The 19,608-nt window shown below is 40.9% G+C and overlaps 1 long non-coding RNA gene across 1 annotated transcript in view; it reads left to right on the forward strand.

The window, feature by feature from the left end:
* The first annotated feature begins 16,927 nt into the window (after window positions 1-16,927).
* LOC138266641 (uncharacterized) overlaps window positions 16,928-19,608 on the forward strand; it is an 82,071-nt gene continuing 79,390 nt past the window's right edge. The window contains exon 1 of the long non-coding RNA XR_011199595.1: window positions 16,928-17,122. This is a non-coding gene — a long non-coding RNA (uncharacterized lncRNA). The remainder of the gene's footprint in view (window positions 17,123-19,608) is intronic.

Consider the following 19,608-nt stretch of genomic DNA (forward strand, 5'->3'; position numbering starts at 1 on the left):
TCCTGTTGTTGTTGCTGTTGTTTTGGCTACTGTGAGCCAACAGCACTGTGTGCAGGCTCTATTGAAGTTGTAGGCTGCACTCCAGGGCTGGTTTGTTTAACGAAAATGTCACCCTCTTCTTCACCTTCACCTTCCACCATGATTAGATCAGATTCCCTGCTTTCACCACATTCGCTACACTACTTGCAGGCTTTTGGCCGCTAAGGTGCACCTCCTAGTGGATTTTGTGGTGTTTTCTCAAATGGCTTGTTTGGCCTTTGATACCATAGTTTGTACCAAGCGTACCCCGACTAACACTTGCTTGGCAAATGGAGCATATGGCAATGTTCAGCTCCTTTCTAACTGTAAAGAAGTCCCAAACTGGGAAGGTCAACTTTCTAACACTGGTGTCACTGCCAATCTCGAAAGAAGTGGTGGTAGGTGTGTGTTGTTTTGATGAAGTTTGCCTCTGCAGTGCCTAGGTCTACTGAAGTGGCTGTGGATTTAGGTCGCAGCCGGGCCTTTGTAAATATGAAAGTTGGTTGAGTTGGTGGTGGTAGTATCTGTGCCACATCCCTCAGAGCAAGTTGAGAAGATGGAGTAATGTCAGACACTGCTGGGGCTGGGCTAACATCCATAATGACTGGCTTGACGTCAGATTTGTCATCCTCCTCTTCCTCATCCATAATTCTAAGGCTTTCAGGAACCTTCCTTTTCACTCCTTGCCTCACCTGGTGTGTCTCAGAGTGAGGTGCTATCCAAGTGGAGTCTTGATCATCAGAAGGAGAGCTTGAAGAAGAAGATGGTGGAGATCTGGAAGACAGTGGATCTTGTGAAAGAGGGGCTTCTTCGTCTTCTGCCACATGAAGCTCAATATCCTGTTGTGCTCCTACTTCGGGAGGAACTGCTATTGCTGGCTGTAGCTGTTGTTGTGCACTGGGCTGAGTTTCTGGCAAGGATTGAGCACTACTTTAAGAAAGAGATAAGTCCAATTCAACATCACTGCTCGTTGGCATTGCCATGATTAGAGAGATTGCCTCTATGCCAGACATGGGCTTGGGCCTAGTTTGGAGTGGGGCCGCTAATGCAGGAGTGCTGCTCCCAGTTTGTCCCAGAGGCTGGTGCAGCAGGCACAGGTTTTTGCAAGAAAAAGATCTGGGGCGACATACCAGTGGTGGAAAGCTCTTTCTTATCACTGGCCGCTTTCTTGGTAGCACATTTCTTTGGGGTCATTTTGAAGCTGTCAGTTGGCAATAGCACTTAGCTTCACAAGCTGAAGAGATGTCCTTGTGGTCATGAGTGTGGTCACGCATCACATCGTGCACAGGCCTTCTGTCTGGCAGTACTGTGGGTGATATCTATTTCTCTTTGTGCACCTAAAAACAAACATGAAAAAAGGATATCAGTGAAACGTGGCATTGTTGCAGTTGCATTAGTAGTAGAAACAAGATAATTTTGCAGTTACTTAAATTATTAATTATTATTAAATATTACAATGCATCCATTCGTAAAACCACACCAACATTAACTTTCATTATCATGTACACTCAGGAAGGATAAGAAAGAGCAACAGTTACAACATACAAAATGTAACTGTTACCGTCATGTGCATCAAGCTGGCATGCTGCACTCAGGGAGGTGCTGATGACAAATGGAATAATCTTCGAATAATGTAATGTTGTGCAGCAGTACACCTATGGCAGACATGGGGGTACTGGGGAAAAAAAAGCAAAAATTTTACTTTATTTTTCTTTAAAAATTCTAAAATAAATTAAAAAAAATATATCTATAGATATAATTATTTATTATTATTATTATTATTATTCCTATTGTTATAATCAAATTAAATTAAATAAGGTTTGTGAAACAAATTATTCAAAAAAAGAATAAAAGTAAAAAAATACAATTGCTGATGTACTATGGGAAAGGGAGTACCCGTGAAAAACCACAGGGATTTGGGAGGCAAGAAGTGGTGTAGGTGAAAAATGCAAAGAAAGTATGTAAGAAAATATAAAACACTGTTCATACTGTACATTTAGTAATAAGCATTGACCTTCTATGAGCCACATGGTCAAACAACAACCAGCAAGGAGGCATGGCCACCACAACAAAGAAGAACAAATGCAGGCCTAAAAGCACACTGGCTGCCTAAACAAAATGGCCACCAGCCACATGGTCAAACAGCAACAACCATGAAGGAGGTATTGCTACCACAACAAAGAAGAACACATGCAAGCCTAAAAACACACTGGCTGCCTACACAAAATGGGCACCAGCCACATGGTCAAAAAGCAACAACCAGCAAGGAGGCATGGCCACCACAACAAAGAAGAACACATTCAGGCCTAAAAGCACACTGGCTGCCTACACAAAACGGCCGCCAGCCACATGGTCAACCAGCAACAACCAGGAAGGAGGCATGGCCACCACAACAAATAAGAACACATGCAGGCCTAAAAGTACACTGGCTGCCTACACAAAATGGCCACCAGCTGCATGGTCAAACAACAACCCGCAAGGAGGCATCGCCACTATAGCAAAGAAAAACACATGCAGGCCTACTGGCTACCTACCCAAAGTGACCACCAGCCACAGGGTTAAACAAGAAGCAGGATGAATAGAAAAAAAAGCACATATAGGTATAGGACTATAATTGACTATACAAAAATGGTAGCTTATGACGAACTCTCTCATGCACTGGCCAGACAAAGAAGACATTGGTACAGGAGAAAAAACAGCATTAAGTCAGTAATTCAAAAAAACGAAAATTAAAGGGGCCTAACATTTTACAACAACACACATCATACAAATGCATCAAGTATGAAATATTACCTCACCATACAATGTTTGCAGAAATCAAATGTGAAATGCTCACAAACAACAATTTGTTATGTTTAATCCAATGCCACCCATGGTGTTGTACTTCAACAAACACCACACAGAGTTGTCTCATCATGCACCCATGACTAGTCCTTGGCCTACAGCTGGAAGGCCGATTCCATTAGCAGACTAGAGCACTTAACATTAACATAGTGAATTAAATGGATATGGCAAATTAACAAAACAAAACTTGGAGAAAATATAGTGAATTGTAAAACATTTTTCCTTTTTAGCAGAAAAATTACAAGTAAAACTATCCCTAATGCAGGCCACTCACCACAATAAATGTAAAAAAAAATCTAATTAGTACAGATAAATCCTGGTGCAGGCCCTCTATCAAGCAAACAAGTTGTACAACACCCTTATACAAGTGTTTGTGAAAATACTTGTGAAATCTCAAATACAACAAAATCCTTAAATTACCTCGAAGTTGTCTTTTTGAGGAGATTTTAGCTGCTTGAGCTTCACCAGATGGCATCTGCGGTTGATTGCGCTCACTCATGCTCGCCTACCTCACAAAAGATGTGCCGGAAGTCGCTGGTTCAATGCTAAATCTCACGGGCGGGTACAAAACCTCGCTTGTGCTTGCGTGCGACTGGAAGTTTCTCATCTCACTTCCCAAGCAAGCGAAATGACATCAAGCGTGAGCCAACAGGGGAAGAATTCCGCTCCTTAGCGGAGTGTGGAATGTGGAGTCTATGGATGACTCCATGTTCTCCACAGAACCCGAAGTAGCCGAATTCCACAAACTCCGCCAGCAGAGTGGATTTCTTCACCCAGCCCTTCACATAACATCACAACAACCAGTTTCATGTGTAGTAAGAAAAGATATTTAAATCTCGAAGTTCTGAAAAATTTAAAAAGCTCAATGTTTGTGATGAAAGGAACATACCTATGCATAGGTATGAATGAGAGGCCAGCCATTATTCATTTCCACTTCAATAGAACATAACTCATGTGATGACACATTAAAAATAGCAACATATTCCAAATTATGATTTTTAGTCACAATTTTATATAAAATGTTCATACATAAAAACTTTTATTACCATGAAACCCAAGGCTTAGTTTGCAGACTAATGTCACCACTAGAGAAGTCGTCCCTACCTTCGTCTCTCTCTCCCTCCAGCAATAGAGGGCATGATGTTTTGAAGTCTATTGAGAAGATCAATCTTTACATCTTTTTAGGTCTGAAGTGATCCCATATCTTTCGAATTTAGTAAAGTTGTATGTATGCTATATTTACTTATAGGGGCTTTCAGTCACCTTTCTTCAGCTCTTGGTCTGTTATTGTGTCATCCGTTTGTTTCTTCCGCCCGCAACATCATAAAGCCTGGGTCAGTGAGTCAGCCCACTTCAGCCATTGGTTACCATCACAGTGAGTGATGGCATTTTACCCTTTTATAAGGTGGGGCACATCCACACACAAAAAGGTTCCATTCAGTGCCAGGGACTATTGTTGCAATGTGTGCTTTTGTAACTAAAACAATATTTGTTTTCCTTTTAGACAGTGGTTGCTTTTTTAGCTTGATAATGGTCTGGTACAGGCCCCAATAATATAAGTTTCCAAAATCAGTGAGAGAGCGTAGTTTATATAATCTGTATTAACATGAAATGTTTATAAACTAATGTACAATAATGCTGCATAGAAACTGTATTAATATGTTTTGCTAAAAACGTGCACTTGAAATGTGCCCACGGGGAGTGGCCACCAATGTATACGGGGACTAATAAAAATGACTAATGTTGATGAATTACTACATTTAAAGATGGTTTTACACTAATTATTAATTGGTTATGTTATTAAAGTTTTACTAATAAATCTTTTAGGCCTTAGTTAGCATGAGTCGAGGCCTAGCTGCCTGTCTCTCGTATTAAATGTGTTTGTATCTAAACGTGCTGTGTGCTGACTTGCTAAAGGACATGAACTCTTGTTTTTTCCAAACTAGAAGCTGAATGTAACTATAGTAGATCCGTTCTCATGTAGCTCATCTTGCTTGTAGAAATATGTTAGCTAAATGCAACAGTGTAGATTAATGTTAGGTACAAGGTCGCCTAAACCGGTACAGAAAATGGAGCCACTGACCGAAGATGCGCAAAGAATTACAAAAGGATGAAATCATACCAGATATTCTACCCCGAAAGACGTCACTCATAAGGACCAATAAAATGCATGAGAACTGTTATGGGGAGACAAATTCAATGACCTAATGTAAAGTTAATTGGTTAAAGATAGTGGGATGCAACCCTTTGTCCAATCAAATTTTAGGGGAATGTACAACGAAAAGGGGATAAAAACCCTTGACACCAGGAAGTAAATCAGAACTAGGGAGTAGGAGACTAGGAGAGGGAGAGATGCTGATGCGATTTGCTATGATCCAGACACTTTGTCACTTTGCTTAGTGACTTGATAATTTTAGATTAGAACCATCCTTGTCCTTAGATTGCCCATTTACACTTTACCTCCTTATGAGGGAAGTGCCCCTTTTACCTGAGCTGAGTTCCTGACTGATGGTGAATCAACTGATGTCCTGAAGACGAAGACCGAACATGAGTGCTGCCCAAACTTGGAGGGTAACTATATGACAATGAAATTGTGATTATCTGTTTGCTTTTCCTTTCTAGATACCAACCGCTTTTCTTTTGACAGAGACCATAGCTAGATGTTTTTCCAAACTGGTGTTACTAAATTGTTTTGCATGAAGCCCAACATGCCAATGCTAATTCGAGGATAGTTAAGGGTTCACTAAGCTGACGCAAATAGACAAATGACTGAATCAATGCTTTGTTGAATAATGTACTAATGATACTCTGCTAAGGATAAGCCTATGTTCACGCCTTGATAGGTTCTGATGTTCATGATTCTTGCTTTGATGAAATCTTCTCAGAGTTGCCATATTGTGACTATGTTAATGTGTTTCTTGGTTTTGAGACTAATAAACTTATTAGTAGAATTGTAATCAATATGGAACAAATATCACATAACTCATACTAAACTGGTGTGGTTAGCCATGACTGAAAGGTCATGGTGGTGTTTTGAGTTTAATTAAATGTCATTGACTAAGGTGAAATGCATTGGTGTGATAAATATTGATGACATTATTGACGTATTGATTGATATGTTGATTAGCTATCTCGTCCTAAAGTGTCTTCATTCAGGGTCAAAAGATTCATTGGCCTAAAACGAGTCCCAATGTGTAATAATTAGTCATAAAGGGGTGCGTTAACAGCAATAACAAAATCATAAGCCTGGTAGCCAACACTAGACCTATTGGCTTTGCCAATATTTGTTTTAGAAAATTATTTAAAATAATTAAACCCTACGTTAAAAAAGCTGCTGCAATGATCAAAGTGGATGTGGTAACCGTCTGTTAAAACAGGTGAGGGTTAGAACAAAATCCCAAGAGACCACTGCACTTATTTACTGTTGCAGAGGATGCAAAAAACGACACTTTAAAGGGATTGACCCATGCCAAAAAAAGATTGTAAACTTCTAAAGTCTCTTACAAGAGAAGATATGAATCTCTGAAGTGAGCTGTGATGAATGAGAAAACTCCTGCCAGAGTAAATATGTTTCAAAACCAGAAAGCAATAGTCATCTGCCAAATATTGAATAAGAATGCACCAAATCAGAGATAGACTTGCTGTCTGTTAAACCCCCACACATCAGCATAGAAATACGCTTTTTAGTCTATCATCAAGTTTTCATCTTCACTACCCTCACCCCCAAGGTCGACTTGTTTTACTGCCCTCCCGACCTAATTTGTGCCATTCTTATACAAGTGCCCTGAAGCGTCCTTGTGATGGCATGTTAGTACCACATAAATCCCATAATAAATGCATACATATCTCATTAATCCTGGCATTAACGTTGATACGCAACAATATATCACATTGTATAATAATATTCAAGTTTTCAATGGCACAAACTTTAAATCTAGTTAGAGGGAGTTAGACTTTCAAAGCTAACCAACAATACACTTAACATCAAAATAATGGATTTACTATAACGATATTGAGGCCCATTTTATACTTTTTTAGTGCCGCATTTGCGTCATTTTTTTATGCAAAAGCGGCGCAAACTTGCAAAATACAATAGTATTTTGTGCGTTTGTGCCATTTTTGCGTCAAAAAGCGGCGCAAATGTGGCGCTATAAAAGTATAAGGGCCATATTTATACTTTTTGACGCAAAACTGCACCAGCGCAGTTTTGCGTCAAAAATAATACCTCTGGCTAATGCCATTTTGGCGCGCCGTGCAGGCGTCAAATTTATACTTTGACGCACGGCGGCGCAAACCACAGGTGGGAGTCATTTTTTTTTACACACACCGCAGCGTCAAGTCGTAAAGCAAACAACGTTAACGCGGCGGAAATGACTGTGTTCTGATTAAATACAGGTGTGTTTTCCCCATTTTAACGCCTGCCCTGACCCAGGCGTTAAATTTTGACGCAAATCGCGCTGCGCGTCATTTTCCAGCTCCGCCTCCCGGCCGTACGTAATTTTTGCCCAAAAGCATAAATACGATGCACAGCGTTTAAGTCATTTTTGGGACTGGAACGCCTACCTTGCATATCATTAACGCAAGGAGGGTTGCCGCATCCAAAAAGTGACGCACACGGCGGAATTTTGTCGTCCGCGGGCTCGGGTGTCAAAGTTTAAATACGGGGCAAGGTTTGCGCTGAATGAGCGTCAAATATTTTTACGCGCAGACGGAGTATAAATATGCCCCTAAATATGGGCCAGAGTATCCCTTTTGAAGGGAGCAGTTCTATACTTGGAGGATATAACTAGTATAGTTAACTATTACACTGTCAGGATACCCGCTTCATATACATCTTTATTCACTTACACAGGGGACACTTAGCTACCGCAAAAGTGCTTAGAAACGGAATAGGTGCAGCAAGAAGCACTATGTAAAAATTAGTTACTTATATAATTTTATTGTTTATGGTGGAGTAACTTGTTTACATCAGGGCTCATAGATGCACATGAGTTCATGTTTGGGACAATCATACATAGATATTTTTTTCTTTTTTATACAAAAAAAAATATTTAGAAAGTGATATAGTGCTTAGCCACACAACTGCAGTCTATGTGCATGTGCCAGGCATGTATGTGGGAGGTGGGCACACAAGTGTGTGTGTGTGTCTGTATGGGTCTTTGTGTGTGTGGGGGGTGCATGCTTAACACACATTGTGAAGACTAGGCTGTTAGTAAACCCTAACACACATTGAAAAACTCCTCGAAGACCAGTGCGCTATGGGGAATGGTCATGCAGTGTGTTTAGGTACGTTAGAGTGAACTCATTAAAAAACACACACACACAAAAGCGCAGTTTTATTTGCTTTGGTTTAATGTACTTATCTGTGTGTGTATGATTGTGCGTGCATGCACCTAGAAGAAAGGGGTTATTATAAAGATCAGAGAAAAGTGAAGGTATACAAAATAAGAAGTGATGTGGAATAAGTGATAGAAGGAAACAAAAAAGAAACGGCAACAAAGCTAGAAAAGAGAAACAGAAAGGGAATTGAAAAGTATAACCCTAAAGACAAGAAGAATGCAGCAAAGGGAAAGAAGAGGTGAAAAGATAGTAAATAGACAACAAGCTGGTACTCACAGGTAAGGGCTGACTTCTATGCATTGTAAGAAATTAAATAATGGTGCGTAACCCTATCATTATAGAATACCTCAATGACACAACACTAGGTTGGTGGAAACAATCTTTTTATAATCTCTGATGTTGCAATGAAAAGACAACACAGCATGTACCAACCACCCTTTTACCGATGCTTCTTTTTTATGATACAGTCCAGCGGCACCATAATTCATTTATTTTTTATGATTATTTATTTTTTATGACGAAGGGCTGTTTGGTGTCCCTTACAAATAAAACCTAGGGCCAGATTTGCAAGGCCCTACCGGCTCTGAGCACCACACTAGTGTCAGTTTTTTTAAAACTCTAATGTGGTGTTGAGAAGGCCATTCTCCACCATGTTTCCAAAGTGGCACATTGCTTGCATTGTGCCACTTTGTAATCCCTTGTGCCACATTATGCCTGCACCAGGCATTATATATGGAAGGGGGTGTTCCTCCTGCAGTGAGACCTGTAAAAATGGCGAAGTGAAATTTGCACCATTTCACTGTGCCATTTTTAGCATCATTTTTGACGCCTGCTCAGAGCAGGCGTTAAAATGACGCATTCATTACTTTCAATGGGCCTTCCTTTACTTTGCAGGATTAGCACCAAAATTTATGGTGCTAATCCTGCAAAGTGCCACAATAGCGGTATAAATTCTGACACTCTTGTCCTTACTGTTTCATGGTGCGCCGTATTGTACATACGGTGCACACATGTTGTCATAAGAGGGGTGCAGAGGGGGTAAGAAAAGTGATGCATCACAGCTGATGCGCCACTTTCTTGTAAATCTGGCCCCAAGTTTCTTAGGCTGCTATGAATAATTGGGAGAGGACACGTAGTACTGTGGAGACAGTAATGGGAGTCAGACAGAACTGCCCATGGGAGAGTCAAACCTTTCAACTGTTTATATTAGATTTGTATACCTAGCAACTAGGTTTGTTCCTAATTTATATCTCTTTCTGTAATTTACAGCCATTTTATAACAAGCCAAACGTTGCTATAAATCACGGGGCACATCCAGTGGTGCCGTCAACATAACACTCCCCCTGCACCGAGCTTTAGCAGTCTAAGTGAGGTGACATGCAGAGAGAGCAGCAAATACTGGAAGAGAAAAAGGCAAATAAGAAAAATATTGCCAGAAAAGAAAGAAATGTGATGGAATATATAAATGGGAAAGAGGAGAAGTAGAAAGGGTAAAAATAAGGAAAGCTGGAATGAAGGCAATATAAAAACAATGACAGAAATGTTGAAGGTGGCGTGAAATTAAGGGTGGATGAAAAAAAAAGGAATCATGAATGCAAGGATCAATAGTTGAATAGATGAATGAGTTCAAGAGTGGAAGTATGGATAGATTTATGTCTGAAGGAGATAGTCATTGAATGGACGGATGCATGGAGGAAAAAATGGAAAGGTGAAAGGATAGATTAATGTGAGAACAGATGGATGGATGGAATCTCAAAGTATGGTTAAAATAATGAAAGGATGGAGGAAGGATGAAAAGATAAAAGGATGATAGGTGGGTAGATTCATAGAAGGATGGATGGATCGATAGATGAGTGGATGTAAGGATGATGTGAATTAGTTCAAGGAGGGCCGTCTTACTTGCTTTGCATCACATAGAGGTCATGTCAAAAGTGGGGAATACTTTATTTTTCTGGCTACACCTATGGGTGCATCACAAGAGTTAAAGAGACGTGTTTCAACCTCATGTTTTAAACAGCAATATAATAATCAATGACAATTCCTTTTCAAAGGAAGAAATCAATATTTGGGGCTACCAGACCACAGAAGAACTCAACCTCAGAAGTACATTTATGTTTCGGCAGGGGAGTAACTGCAGCCCCTGAACCATGCGAGGCATTCTTCACGGGGCCCCAATTCCGTCTAAGTCCTATCAATTTCTGTAATTTTGGGGAGTCTTAGGGCCTCCCACCAAATTCTGAAGAGGGCCATCATTTTGTGTTTCATCACTGTGTTTCGGTTTTAGAAAATACTATCAAAGTCTCCTTGTTGGCTTCCCACTAGACCTAGAAGTATAATTTACGAGTTCCTCTCCTAGCTTCTCAAAGCAATGAACGCCTTCCAATTCAGGAGTTCCCTATTGACTCTGCTGCATCTGGAGAAATCTGATGCGATGTCTGCCTTGTCAAATGCAGCAGTGGGTTGTAAATATGGAAGTGCTCTTTGCAGACTTCTGGCTGTGATAGGAAACATAATGCTAGAGGTCTCTAGCATCAGGGGCTTTATTTAGAACAGGCATGCACACCTCAGGAGTAATGTGAGAGCACCGTGATTGCCCACTCAACGGGGTTTGTGTCCCAGGATGGCCATCTGGAGCAATAGCCATGAAGTTTGTTTTCTAGCCTGAAACAAAGCCTTGCGCCCAGCTATGTGAGTAAATCTGCTCTATTTGCAAAAGATAATATGTAGTAATCCTGGATAAAATTTCAAAATTACTGCAAATGCAATGCAGTTACAAAAATATTGAGATGTAATAAAGATCAAAGAGCCTGTTTTACAGTTTGGCTGACTGTATTCCACCATAAATGTGGCAGAGCACCCTGTCCATCGAAGTGACTGTCCACCCTCTCTATCCTGAGTCAGGTGGATGGCTGTCCTTCGAGATGTTGCGCCCTCTGTCTCTGCTGTTGGGAACACTACAAAGAAGGAGTCGGGACAGTTGGTGTAGGTATATTGGTATGCCCGCTCTATTTAGACCAGAGGGACAGAAGTACTTTTTAAAAGTTTTGGGATGCCAGGAAACCCTCGTGGTCCTGAACAGAAAAAAAGGAAAAATCACACCTACACCACCAGAGAAATCTCATAGGGAATCCAAATCATTAGCTTTTGTTTTTCAACCACAAATTCCCTTTTAGGAAGTTTGTTTTTGAAAAATAAAAGTAGTTTGCTTTGCCGCCCCCTGAAACATGGAGGTAGCATGGCAAACTTTCAGTGCCTTCAGAAGAGCTTCTTCTGTGGCACAAAGATCTTCACAACTCGGGTGGAAATCTCAAAATATGATGGGTAGTAGTCCTACCATAGTAGCAGAGGTACTTACCTTCCCCATCTAAATGGGGTCCGGGCCATCCACCTCACTCTAATTCAGGCCCTGGTAATCTAATACCTTAATCAAGTAGGCGTGTGAACAAAGTTAAAATATAGGGCCAAATGTAGGTAGGTAACATTTTGTGACTTGCAATTTGTGAGTCATACCGACTCGCAAATTGCAACTCGCAAAAGTGCATGCAGAAAGGTGTCTCAGACACCTTCTGCGACTCGCTATGGGGTCGCAAAGACCCACCTCATGAATATAAATGAGGTGGGTCGCATTTTGCGACCCCATAGTGAGTCCATGCACTCACAGGGATGGTGGCCTGCTGGAGACAGCAGACCTCCATGTCCGTGGCTGCTTTTTTAATAAAGTCGTTTTTTTTTTCTTTTTGCAACCCGTTTTCCTTAAAGGAAAACGAGTTGCAAAAAGAAAAACTTCCGAAACCATTTGGTTTCGGTTTTTTCAGAGTAGGCAGTGGTCCATAGGACCACTACCTGCTCTGAAAAAACATTTTTTTCGTCATTCACAAAGGGGAAGGGGTCCCATGGGGACCCCTTCCCTTTTGCGAATGAGTTACCACCCACTTCAAGTGGGTGGTAACTGCGAGTTGGTTTGCGACCGCATTCGCGGTCACAAAGCAACTCAGCAATGCGATGCGGTCGCAAATAGGAAGGGAACACCCCTTCCTATTTGCGAGTCGCAGCCTCAAATTGCGAGTTGGTACCGACTCGCAATTTGAGGTTGTACATTGCGTTAGGCCTTTTGCACGTCGCAAACTGCGTTTTTCGCAGTTTGCGATGTGCAAAAGGCTTTCTACATCTGGCCCATAGTTTTTTCAATAAGAAAACAAAGTAACTTGATGCTTAGTTGCCAGTGTAAACTTTGATTGATAGACACTGTAAGCTTGTTGTTTCATAATTCGGCAACTAGGCTTAATACGAAAACACATCAGAATTACTCGTTTATGACGCAAGTCATATGTCACAAACCCACCATTCCTCTGGCATCTCAAGGGAAGGTTGCCCATTTGGCCCTTCTTTTTCACTGACTTCTAGTCTGCGAAAAAACACTTGAAATTATATATTGTCAGGGTAGGTGGATGAAGTTAAGAATAGTAAACCTGTATTTAGCTACCTACACTTACCTTTACAATATATCGGTAGTCAATAATAAGATCACAATGTTTTGGCACATAGATATGTTTATTGATATCCTGACTTAGGTCTGTAAACATTTTGCAAAATGGGACGATATTAAGGGCCAGATGTAGGAACCGTTTTGCATGTTGCAAACTGTGAAAATCGCAGTTTGCGCCATGTAAAACGGCCATTGCGATGCTGATTCACATTTTGCGAGTTGGTACTGACTCGCAAAATGTGAATCCGACTCGCAAATAGGAAGGGGTGTTCCTTTCCTATTTGCGACTCCCACCGCGATGTAGAATTGCTTTGTGACCGCGAAAGCGGTCGCAAAGCAATGTGCAGTTAACACCCACTTGAAGTGGGTGGTAACTCATTTGCAAACGGGAAAGGACCCCTTCCCCTTTGTGAATGGAGCTAGAAATATTTTTTCAGAGCAGGCAGTGGTCCAATGGACCACTGCCTCCTCTGAAAAAATGAAACCAAATGGTTTCATTATTTTTTTTGTATTGCAACTCGTTTTCCTTTAAGGAAAACGGGCTGCAATAAAAAAGAAAATGCTTTATTAAAAAAGCAGTCACAGACATGGAGGTCTGCTGTCTCCAGCAGGCCACCATCCCTGTGAGTGCAGGGGTTGCTAACTGCGACCCACCTCATTAATATTCATGAGGTGGGTCTTTGCGACCCCATAGCGAGTCGCAGAAGGTGTCTGAGACACCTTCCTGCATACAATTTTGTGAGTTGCAAATTGCGAGTCGGTCAGACTCGCAATTTGCAAGTCGCAAAATTGTCTTTTGCTACATCTGGCCCTAAGTGCCCTGTCGACCAAAGGCAAAAATATGAGCTTCATTGCAGCTTCTCTTAGCTGTCTATAAATTAGGCACAGTAGTTTGAATAAGTTCCCAATCTCTGCACCAAGATGAAAGCAGAAGCAAATGACAGAGCGTAGTTTATATAATCTATGTTAACATGAAATGTTTATGAATTAATGTGTGGTGCTGCCGCATAGAAACTATAATAATAGTAATTTTCCTTAGATGTGCGCTTGAATTATGACCACAAAGAGTGGCCACCAATGTATACGTAAACTAATAATGATGACCAAAATGTTTTTTTTATTATTATTACCTTTAAATAAGTTTATACTAACATTTGCGATATTAAATCTGTACTGAAAACCTCATAGGCCTTAAGCTTAAGTTGAGCTGGAGCTTAGCTGCCTGGCTCTCATATTAAATGCATTTTTCAATTTTTCAGTGTGCTGACTCACAAGGGGCCATGACCCTGCTTGTTGTTTTCTTCAAACTTGGAACATGAATGTAACCATGTTAGATCCGTTCTCAGGCATACTTTGATTAATGTAATGTACAAGGTCATTCAAACCGGTGAAGACAATGGAACTGCTGACCAAAAGATGTGCAAAGAATTACAAAGGGATGAAATCACACCGGACGTGCCACCTCTGAAGACGTCATTTACGAAGACCAATCAAAACTTGTAAAATAATATGGGGTGAAGAGTTAGATTACCTAATGCACTCTATGATAGGTTAAAGATAGTGGGGTATAGCAAATGTCCAATAGAATTTTGGGGGAATGTTCTACGAAAAAGGGCTAAAAACTCATGTCACGGGGGTCAGGAAAATTAGGTAGGGAATGCTATTGATTTTATCCAGAAACTCTGTCACTCTGTTTGGTGACTTGAGATTTTATTAAAACCATCCTCGCCCTTAGTTTGTCTATTTACACTCATCCTCCTGATGAGGGGAGTACCCTTTGTCCCGGAGCTGAGTTTTGACTGGTGGCGATTTGACTGATGTCCTGAAGACGAAGACTGATCCTGTGTGCTGACTTAATCTTTGGAGGGTAATTATGACAATGCAATTGTAATTTGTCTGTTTGCTTTTCCTTTCTAGGTACCAACTGCTTGCTTTTGACAGAGACCATTAGCTAGATGTTTTCCAAATTGGTGTTCTAAATTGTTTTGCATGAAGCCCAGCATGCGAATGCTAATCAGTGGTTAGGACAGGTGTTCATCAAACTGACGCAAATAGACAAACGACTGAGATTATGCTTTGTTGAATTGACGCGTTATTGACACTCTGCTAAACTTGATCTATGTTAACGCCGTGTTATGTTTTGATGTTTGTGATTCTTGCTTTAATGAAATCTTATCAAAGTTGCCATATCGTGACTATGCTATTATGTTTATTGGTGTTGAGATTAACGCATTTGCTATTAGACTGTAATTAATAGGGAATAAAACTCATAAAATTCTACTAAACTGGTGTGGTTATTCATGGCTTAAAGGTCATGGTAGCGTCTTTGAATTGATTAATGACTTTGACTAAAGTGAAATGCATTGTCGTGATAAATATTGATGACATTATTGATGTATTGATTGATATATTGATTAGCTATCTCGTCCTACGGTGTCTCTCAACTGGGTTAAAAGATTCATTGGCCTAAAACGAGTCCTGATGTGTAATAAAATATCATAAAGGGACGGGTTAACACAAAGTATATGCTTTAACACTCCCTAGGTCTAGCACAAAGTCCATAGGACCCTTCTCAAGAGTCATAATTAATTTATGCGCTTCTCAGCTCTACAATCAGAACAATCAAAATCGAAGTCGTAATAACTTGTATCTAAGACGTTTAGCTTTCCTATCGGATGTCTCATCAACTTCCAACACTGGTGGCTTGATTTAACATTTTAGCAAATATCTCAGCTTGAAATCCTTTTAAAACCAACCCCCGAGAAGTTCGGTGCCTCTAATCTAGACAAAGTTCCGAAAAACTTGTGTAAAGTTACAATGTGCCACTTTTATGCAAATTTTGAACTACCTGCCTTAGTCAACAGACAGGACCAAGGCCTTATATTCAGACCACTATATCTCTCAACCACATCACAAATCCTTGCTTTAATATTTCCAGGAGATTCAGACCTGAAGCCTGATTCAAACAATTCTGTCGTCACTGTCAGTGATTCTTTGGACAAGCCAAATTCCAGACAAATTTGTGCTTGATTGGTCAATAGTGGGAGATGCAGCAAGGCACAAAATGCTACATGTTGCACCAAATCGAACCATTTCAAGAGTATACTCGGAAAGGGGGCATAGTTGGGCCCGTACAATTTGTGTATGCAGAAAGGATCCGTTTGTGGTGGGGGAAATTAATTTATCATCTATTCTTTTCAATTCAATCTCCCTCTAGAATGTTTCTCCCTCAGCCACCACACTCTCTGACTGTTCAGTGTATACCCTGACTCTTCGTAAAATGTTATTTGCTCACAGTCTGCAGATTTTTAGGTCGACAATATCAGACAGTGTAGATGTTTGGTTAAAAAAGCTTTTTTTAGCTCACCAGATATTATGGTGGGCTCAAAGCTCTCCCATTGTTTACCGTTAGTTGGCATTATTATCACTCAGATTTGCTTGCTTCTTATTCAATGCCTTCTCATTTTGTGTCCTCCCCTGAAGCATAGCCTCTTTACTTGTGTGCTTCTGTTGCTCCCTTTTAGAGAACTATGCTTTTCTGTTAGCTTAAGCACTCCACAAGAGTGTATGTGTGTTTTCCAGTGGTTTCATTCTGGAGAACTCTAAAGGACCTTATAAGATTCTTCCTAGTTTACCACTCTCTAGTGCAGATTAGCAGTTCACTTCATCAATGTTGTTAGTACCACTAATATTGAACCTGATTTCATTTGACCAATCACTAGAGCTAGCACACGTTAGACACATACTCATTCTCCATTAGTGCCACAGGCTTTAGCCCAGTTCATGCTTACTACATCTAGTACTATAAGATACTGTGCATATTTCTAGCTTTCAGCCTGAATTAAGGAAGAATGGAAAAAGAGAATCTGCCAAAAATAGTGGATTTTTTATCCACACAACCATTAGTCAAGCCACCATATTTGGACTTTCCTGGATGGCAAACTTGATGCTGGTGGAGACTCCTCCAACTCTTCCACTGCGATTGAATTGCCAATGTTCAGATTTAATTCCAACCCATGTCTAGCCTCCAGTTTCTGTTAAACTCGAAAATCTGTATGTTATTCCCCAACAACTTGTAATAGGAGTGTGCCGGGCCGATCATTACGGATACGGCCCACTGCCCCAGGAGCATTTCAGGATTGAAAGTGAGTGATCCAGAAGGGAATTTCCTGCCGGCCAATGAGGATGCGCGTTTAGAAGAGGGAGAGGTTTGTAAATCCATCACGTCTTCATCGAGGGGAGAGGTGGATTCCTCGGAGACCGCTGACAGGGAGCCAGCCGCAACCACAATGGAGCAGCAGAGAGATGGCCACGCAGGATCCTGGATGCTGGAAGAGACAACCACAAGAAGACTTCCCGACACCTGGTGGGACGAACAGGAGGAGGCAAAGTCTACAGACCGGCTACGCTCTAGGAAGAGTGTGGCCTAACCAGGTACGATCTGATGACCCAGAGAAGGGGGGTGGAAGTGGGGTGAGAAAAGAGAGGAGATTTTTTTTGTTTTGTTAAAAAGGAACTTTGCTATTCATCGATATTTGTTTGCTTGTCTATTTTCGGGGCTGTATAATGTTATTTTTTATTTATTTTTTACCAATAATTCAGTTTACAACCAGATATGGTTTGTTTATTTGATAAGAGCCAGTAGAATACCTGTACAGGAGAAAGAGATACTAAAAGAGAGAGAAAAAAAGAGAGAGAGCGAGAGAGAGAGGAAATTCCAGCCACAGACATCAGAAAGTTAAGCAGATACGGAAAAAGAAAATCCGGGAAAGAGGACATAACACAAGAAAACAAAAGAAAGATCAAGAAAAGAGAGAAGAAAAGAAAAGGAAAGAAAGAGAGGAGAGGAGAGCCAGACAGAATAAGAAAGAAGGAAGAGAAAGAAATTAAAATTGTCACTGTACTACTTACCTACCCACCAGCGCTCTTGTGTTGTTGGTCTTTCCATGCTCCTCCTGAGTCACCATCTGGGGAAAGAAGAAGAAAACGGATAGAGTGAAGACTACGTGTGAAGAAAGGGACAAAGAGAAGAATGAAATAGAGAACAAGGAATAGAACTTACACAACTGTACTACCCTTTTAATAAAATAACTCACAATCCTTATATTATCAAGTGTGAGCCTCCATTACTGTCACCCTATTACAAGGTGGTTTTTAATACACTCTATAAATGATGCACCCTGTGATATTGTTAGCACGTGCAATAAATACCACTACTATTCCTAATCAGGCCAAAGGGTTAACCAACTAACTCTAAACACAGATTAAACAGCAAAGCAGGAACTAATAGTGTGTATTGTCGACATTCGCCTACAAGAAAATGAAAATCATTCTGGTCATTCACGTCAAATATTCACCTTAAGTATTAAAGTAACTCAGCAGAAATAAGAAATGCCAGAAATCAGTGATGTATGGAAAATTACGTGGCTACACTGTGAAATATCGAAGGGCACCTGAGGAGTCCACCAGTTCCACCACCCAGTGCAACTGTTCAGCAATAAAGTGCCTGCCCCCCAGGACTCCCAGGTTGAAGAACAGTGCAGTTCTTGTTTGTTGTCAGTATCTGATGTCCTACTGCGGAGAGATGACCAAGAGGACCCCCATTGGGTGTGAGCTACCCTGCAGCTTGCTGAGTTGCTCTGTGTTGTTAATGGAATGCCGTAGTCACTGGGCAAACAATAAGACAAATGTAGGTGACTACAACTGATGGCTCATTCATAGGTTCCTCTCAGTTCTGGTTTCCCTAGGGACAACGAAGCTTCTCTCCAAACATGCTGCCATATCAAGGATGTATCTCAGCCCCTTTTGTGTTCCAGCTGTTTACAGGAAGTGGTCTCCTGTGTAAACCCTTTTCTACTGCAGGGTCCCAACGCTCATGTCGAAACACCGCAATGGCTGAAGGAGTGCATGGTACATCCATGGGCACAATATATTCAGTATGTCATACTCCCACAACACTCTCTTTTTTAGGTCCAGCATAGCAGCATGCAAGCGCTGCTTTTCTGACGTGTTGGTATCTATGTGGGCTTTTGAACATGCCCACCTCTCTCCCATCACTTTCACTTGTTTGTGGGCTTGTCTTTCAGAAATCCTTTGATGACATTGGTAAATGCTTTGCGTTTGTTCCTCCTTAGAGCGGTTTTTGTTATCGCCTTGGGGACCAACCCTGTTACATGAATAATTGCACGTTTGCCTATATGTTTGACTGGGAGCGAACTTCTTTTCCTTTTTGTATCTTTCCTTCGCATTCACACTCATGGCGGCCGTGGGACATTGAATTGACTTGCATGTGTCAATAGTTTTACTTTTCATTTTCAATTTATGTGGCAAGAAAAGTCCAGTTAGGAATTTACAATGCTAACAGCTCTAACTCGAGCAAATGTGAGACCCATTGCATTGTAAATCCCTGTATTGTTTCATGCTCATTTATGCGTGTTATGCACATCCTGTTATTTCCTCCCGTGGTGGTGGTTAAGCACATTTTATGTCTGTTTCCAGACCTTTTTCTGTGCTCCACTCCAGAAGTGGAAATGGCTCGGAGATGCTGCATGAAAGTAAGGAGATTGTTGTTGAAGGGATCTTTGGCTTTTTAGCGTACATCAGTAGGGCAGCTCCTTGAAATGTCCTGCAGAAAGGAGCTCTGAGAGCAGCGCAGCTTCACAACCGTGCTATTAATAATATATTTTTTTTCTGTATGGCGCTTTATATAGCAATTCAACCATTAAGTGCTGTAAATAACTGATATTTTACTACCCACTTTTATTTATACTTAGTTTACTGACCTCAGGATGGCAGGAGCCTGAGTCTGCATTGCTGCAATTCGAACTTGCAACCTCCAGATCCTCGCATGGTCAGCGTAGTATGTTTGGTAAAAAAGGTTGAGGGCTTCCAGAACACACCCAAGTGACCAGCAAACAATT

The sequence above is a fragment of the Pleurodeles waltl genome, chromosome 11, assembly GCF_031143425.1.
Source record: "Pleurodeles waltl isolate 20211129_DDA chromosome 11, aPleWal1.hap1.20221129, whole genome shotgun sequence".
Classification (NCBI taxonomy): domain Eukaryota; kingdom Metazoa; phylum Chordata; class Amphibia; order Caudata; family Salamandridae; genus Pleurodeles; species Pleurodeles waltl.